The sequence below is a fragment of the Cavia porcellus genome, unplaced genomic scaffold (assembly GCF_034190915.1).
Source record: "Cavia porcellus strain 051 isolate PalLab524CR breed Dunkin Hartley unplaced genomic scaffold, mCavPor4.1 scaffold_24, whole genome shotgun sequence".
Classification (NCBI taxonomy): domain Eukaryota; kingdom Metazoa; phylum Chordata; class Mammalia; order Rodentia; family Caviidae; genus Cavia; species Cavia porcellus.
The window spans coordinates 41191949-41198828 of NW_026947507.1; the positions used below are offsets into that span (position 1 = coordinate 41191949).

General features: G+C 38.1%; 1 long non-coding RNA gene across 2 annotated transcripts in view; it reads right to left on the minus strand.

Moving 5' to 3' along the window:
- Positions 1-6642, minus strand: part of LOC134472611 (uncharacterized) — a 28227-nt gene extending 21585 nt beyond the window's left edge. For both annotated transcript variants that reach the window (XR_010042501.1, XR_010042500.1), the window contains exon 1: positions 6169-6642. This is a non-coding gene — a long non-coding RNA (uncharacterized LOC134472611). The remainder of the gene's footprint in view (positions 1-6168) is intronic.
- Positions 6643-6880: the final 238 nt, after the last annotated feature.

Genomic DNA, 6880 nt, shown 5'->3' on the forward strand with positions numbered 1-6880 from the left:
CGGAGTGAGGAATCCTAAGCAAGAGGAGATATACCCTGCTGACCCAAGAATGAACTGGGCTGAGAGAAACCAACTGGGAATGCAATCCTGGTCCTATAACAGGAACAGATAAAGCCTCAGTGTGGAAGCTGGAACCCACACCATTGGAAGCCACGATTTGGGTTTCCTGCCGCTGCTGTTCTGTCTGAATCAGCTCGGCAGGGAGAGAGATGCGCAAAAGCTCTGAGAATAGGAATCTGTGAACAGAGTTGAGAGTGGGACAGGTGGGGAGCCATGCATCAACCTGCGGTGAGTGAGGGAAATGGGGACTCTTCTACAGTCTAGGAGGCTCCAACAGTGGACATTCTGGGACCGGGAAGACTTGCCAGAACAGGGCGCTGTAGTGACTTCAGTCACATATCCCCCTCTCAAGTGGGATTGGTGAGCAGTGCCTAGCTCATGTGATGCTGCTGGCTGAGACCCAGTAGGCTAGCAAAACCCAGGTCCCAGCACCTGGAAGTGCACCCTAGCGGTGAAGCCTTTGGTAGGTTGACCTGGAGGGGCAGGCTCACATAGGCTGCCCGGTCTGTATCTCCCTGGTGTGCTGCGGTGGGTGGGAACACCTAGCCAGTACAATTCAAACAGACTGTGGCTGACAGGCAAGGAAGTTTGGCCTCCTATATACACTTGTATATAAGGAACAAAGAATATGGGAAGAGGGAGCAACAAGAAAGGCTCCTCGGCCCCCATTTCTGAGAAACAGGCAATAGCAGACATGCACAAACAGACATAAAGTGCTATCTCCAGAGCCTCATAGACGAGTTCAGGAATGAAGTTATTAATGACCTGAAACAAGACATAAGCAGAATAGTTAGAGAAATACTAAGCACTGCACAAGAAAAAACAGATGGTGGAATGGAAGAACAGAAAAAAAGGGGAGAATTGTTTGATGGAGAAAACAGAGAAAACATAGAATACATGAAGCAGGTTCAAAGAGATTATCAGGAAACTAAAAACTCTATTGAAAACTGGCATAACAGCTTGAAAGAAACTAAGGATACATTATCTGAACTGGAGGGTATTTGTAATATGGGAGCATGAAATGAAAAACTTTAAAATAACAAAGAAACAAACAGTAATAATACAAAGGCTAGAAGATGATAAGAGGATCTATAACTTAAGAATTAAGAACATAAAAGAAGAGGTAGGGGCACAAATAAATGAACTACAAAAGCTACTTGCAGTAATAATCCAGGAGAATTTTCCTAATTTAGCAAAAGGTAAAGATACTCAGATGTATGAAGCATACAGGACCCCAGCCACCTACAACCCAAACAGAGCTACACCCAGGCATATAATAATCAAAATACCAGAAATCCAATATAAGAATAAAATATTAAAAGACATCAGAGATAAGGAACAGATCACTTACAAGGGAACACCCATCAGAATTACAGCAGACTTCTTGGCACAAACCATCAAATCACGAAGAGTGTGGGGAGAAATAATTCAAGCTTTGAAAGATAATAACCTCCAGCCAAGATTGATATATCCTGCACAACTATCCCTGGAAACTGATGGAAAAACAAGATGCTTCCAGGATAAAGAGGAACTAGGGGAATATGCAACCACCAATTCAACTCTACAGAGAATACTGCAGGATAGTCTAAAAAAGGAAAATACCAAGAATCCAAAAATAGTGGCAGAGAGGCCACAATGAATGGAGCAGAAAACAAAATGAAGAAGACAAACTGACAACTAGTGCTAGAAAAAGATCTCAACAGAAATGAGGCAGAGAAGATTGGATGATAGGAACAGCTATTTTGGAGAAAACGATGTCATAATAGGTAATGCTGATTTAATATCATCTTGTTTTGAAGTCCCATCAAGCTTTTCTTCTTCTGTCTCCATAGGTCTTAAAATGCTGTATCTTATTGCATTTTATTATATGTGATAGAATAAACAAAAACTTTTATAGACAAGGAGATTATTTAGAAACCATTGTTCATTTTCTGTTAGTTGATTCTAAATACCCTGTAATACTGTCATTCTCTTGAATGGTTTTACATTGTTTTGATATATTTGATGCTACAGTATACAAAGTTATACTCAAAGATTTCAAGGAAAGAGACAATATGGTAACTACTTTTATGTCAGGATTATCTTGTGGTGAAACACTATTTTGCTTAAATGGTTGTGTTTTGATCTGCGCTGTTTTGTTGTTATGCCCTCTTTTGTCTCAATCTCCATTGTATTATTTACTTTTTGTTTTTATCTTTTTAATTAAGGGAAAAATAAATAAAAAACTAGCAGGATATATTATAGTAACCCACTTTGATTTTCTACTAACTTGATTTGAAGCCCTGTATTGCTCTCACCATCTTGTTTTGACTGATGTTAGTCTATTCTGTTTTGCTTGATGGTACCAGGTTCGAAAGTTTAGGCAATAGCTGTAAAGATAGAGGGATTCATTATGACGCCCATTCTGGTTGACTATTATCTACCTTTGAAGACCTGTAATGTCTCCAATGTTTTGGTTTTGTTGGTTTCGTTCTTTACTGTTTTGTTCAATTTTATTATAGCTGATGATATAGGCAATTCTATTTGAGATAGCGGGAGGCATTATGGTAAACATTGTTGATCACCTTGTATTATATTTTTACATTATCTATTATATCCACCTTTTTGATTTGACTGACTCTGTTCTGTTATGTCACATTTGGTTTTACTCTCTTCCAAAAAAGCAATAAGAACTGTGGGAGCAACAAAACCCAAAATGTGTAATAGTCATTGTACAAAAGAGAGGAAAAGAAAGTGCTCTAAATGATATAACTGCATGTATATTTAAGTGTATAAGATAGACAATGATATTACTGAGTTTTTTTGGATCATTGAACAGAACTGTTTGCAGTCTCACTGTTTGAATGTCCACTTTATATGCTTTAATTTTGTAACTTGAACAAATATTTCTAAGATGACAATATATAATCCATTAACTAGTGATTTTCTACTGTTTTTTTCTGAAATTCTGTATAATTTGTACCCTTTTTCTGCTTTTTTTTCTTTTTCTCCTTAGATAGAATTAATATATATATATGTAAGTAATTAAAAAACATCAGGCCCCCTAATTCAAAGGCCCTCACCAGATATAGGCACCTGAGATGAACACACATTTCTCAGATGAAAACATACAAATGGCAAATAAATATATGAAGACCATTACAGGTCATTCAAGAAATGCAAATTAAGATAGCACTGAGATTTCGTCTCCAGAAAGAATGGCCACCACCAAGAAATCAACTGATAACAAATGTTGGCAAGGCTGCAGGGAAAAAGGAACACTGGTCCCCCGTTGATGGGAGGGTAGACTGGTACAGCCACTATGGAAATCAGTAAAAAAATTCCTCAGAAGAGTAGGATTGGAAGTTCCATTCAATCCAGCTATTCCCCTCCTGAGTATTTTCCCAGAAAAACTGAAAAGATCATGTCACAGTGATATAGGTTCACCCATGTTTATAGCAGCCCAATTTGTAATAGCCAAATCTTGGAAACAAACAAAATGCCCATAAACCACAGAGTGGATGAAAAAGATGTGCTATTTTATACAATGGAATATTACTCAGCTATATAAAGGATTATCTTGAGGCCTTTACAGGTAATGGAAGCAAATGGAGACTGTCATCATAAATGATATAAGAATCCTATTTATAAATATCACATTGTCTCTCTTGTGTAAAAAATAAAAAAAATTTAGGAGTAATAAGGTCCTAAATGTGTAATAGTTATTGTAGAAAAGAAAGGGAAGGAAATTGTGCCAAAGGATACAACTGCATGAATGTTTAAATATGTAAGATAGACAACCACATTACTAAGTTTTGGTTGAATCATTGAACAGAACAGTTTGCACTATCACTGTCCACTTTTTTTTTTCCATTGGTACCGGGGATCGAACTCATAACCGCCTGCTTGCAAGACAAGGTACTTATGCTGCTGAGCTAAATCCCCAGCCCCAATTGTCCACTTTCTATGCTTCAGTTTTGGGACTTGAACAATTATTTCTAAGATGACAATGTGTAATTTATCAACTAGTGATGTCTTAGTATTAATTTATTTTGAAATTCTGTACTATTTCTCCCCTTTTTTCTTTAAATAGAAAAAGCATGGCAATATATGTAAAAATAATTAAATTTAGAGAAGCAAAAAATTATTCCAAGCCCAAATTAGAATAAGAACAGAAGATATAAATCTTGGTACCCAACAGGACATTTTATGGTAAAGAAAATATATGTAGTTGATTAGAGCTGCTTGATGATATCTAGGTAAAGGAATAATTGAAATGGACTATTGCTACTGAGTATTTGAAATTAGTTATAAAACTTTAAATTTTATGAAAACATAAGATTAGTAATTACTGTATTGGGAAAAATATATCTAGGATCTTGGTAAAAGAAATTCTTTGATATAGATTTAAGATAGTGATGAAAATGAAGCAAATTATCCAATTATATGAGTAATTTTTAAGACAATGGATGTACCTTGAGACCATGATGTTGAATGAAATAAATCTAAAATTTAAATATCACATGGTTTCTTTTATTTGAGAAAGACAAAGTATAAGTAAACACAAAATAAAAGCTAGCTAGTAGGAAGAGGAGTTTTTCTTGAAAGAAAATGGGATCAAGAGGTTGAAGAAAGCATAGCAAGAGGAAGGGGTGAGGGGAGGGAAGAGGAACCCGGAAGTGCTATGTGTTTGCACCGGCTCCGCATGGGGAATGGAAACAGAATGCATTGCAGACATACACTATAACACCGCTGTTAAATGCTTAAACAGTTATGTAATGGGAATGGTAATAAATGCTGGTAAAATAAATTGAAAATAAAATTTACGCATCATAAGATAGTGTTTTTTTAAATATAACAAATTTCTAGCAATTGGCAGGACTTGCTTCAAATCTAATTCTTTGAAGACTTTACCAGAAGCCAAGTTTGGGGACAGGGAGGCCATCTAGTTTCTGAGGTGGTTCCACAGGAGGCAACAAAGTACTCTTCTCCCAAAGTGGCGAGTGCTGCAGTCTCTGCTGCTCTGGGAAAATGCATGCTCTGCTTGGCTCCCCTTTACGGAGACGCAGCCACGGAGCAAACATGATCAGGGCCATATGGCAGGCCAGACTCCCTAATTGCACACACCTGACCCTAATCAGTGTTCCTTTGCTGAATACCCAGGGTTTTCTTTGATTCTCCAGATTGGTATAAAGTTATAACCCTCACTCAAAATGAGTACAAAGAGAAAAAGCCGAGTTACATTAGAAAGACTCAATGAACCTGTTATTCATTTAAAGAATCTGTTGTTTTCCATGTCTGAGGAAATAATGTAGGTTTTAAAGATATAGTCGAGAACCCTACACACTGGGAACTCATGGACAGTTAAATAAAATTTGAGGGAAGACACTTATATGGAACCTGTGAGCTGAGTCCCACAGACCACACTGATGCATAGCTGTACGCAGTAGCTCTCGTGATTACTAGCAAGAGACCCAAAGCTAATGAGCAAGTGGAAGTAAAAACTATTAATTTTCTTTATCTATACCTGACTGATAGGTTGGCTTACTAAGATTTGTCCAATTCAATTGTTTTCTATGACTCTATTTGCTAAATGTTGGAGGATCATTTTCCTGGTTCAGTCTCTCAGGATCTACTTTGGCTGTGAGGGATGCCTTAGGCTAGTTCCTAGTAACTCTACTAAGTTGAATTGTTCTGAGGAAACTTCCTCCTAACAGAAGTTAGAGCTGGGATACTAGGTAGCAAACGTGTTAATATTGAAATAAAAGTTTTATAAGTGTGAAAGTGACAGTTCAAATGACAGTTTCCTAGGAATAAAGGTAATTAAGTAAGTAGTAATGAAAGTAATAAAATACAATATTGCTATATGACAGACAGATGACAGAATATATGTGGGCCTGAGTCCAGAATGGAATGTGAATTAAGAAAGAAAGAGTTACAGTCTGTTGCAATGTAGGACTGGACAAAATCTAGGTAGATGCTGCAGGTCAAACTGAGCCACCTGAGCTGGGTATTTCGGGTCCATTGGAGTGACACTTCTGATACAAGTTGTATTACTCAGAGTTTTAGTAGAGAAAATAGAATAACACAAGATATGAAAATGTAAAAGGAATGACAAGATTGGCTTACAAAGGTCATCCACAGAGTCCAATGAGGAAGTGTCTGCATGCTGGAGGCCAAAGGATTCAGTCTAAGGGCTGGAGTTCACTGCAGCATCCCACGCAATTCCACACCCGCTGGCTGATGGGTCTGTGACAGAAGGCTAAAGAGTCTATTCCAGAACTTCAGGGATCCAAGGCAGAGGCTGAAGGGTCTGTGCTGGAAGCCAGGAGATGAGGTTCAAGCCGAAGGCAAAGACTGGAACCTCACCTGTTCTCCCTCTTTTCCTTTTATACTCTTTTCCTTTTAGCCACCCTAAAGGTGTAGAATTGCTAAGCCAATTTTGTTAATCTTCTAAAAGTCTCAAGTTGACACAATCATCCACTACACAAGTCCACTCCCCTCGAATGCCTAAGAAGGGGTTTGAGCCTCTTTTTCTTTGCTAATTCTGGAAGTCTGCATGGGAACCAGGGCTCCTGCCTGGTTCCTGGAAGCTGAGTTCAAGGTCCGCCCTTTCCTTTGCATCAAAGGCTTTGGGCAGAGCTGTGAGCCTCTGTTAGCATTCTCAGCTGCTGCTTGTGAAAGAGCACCTGGCAGGAATCATGAGTTTAGACCCAACTCTGAGAGCTTTTAGGGGAAAATTCTCTGACCTTGTTCTGTTGCCATTACAAGCCAGGAAGGGAAGAAAAAACAAAATAAACCCTCTGAAATCCTTTCAATTGGGATTTTAAGAGTTCCATCA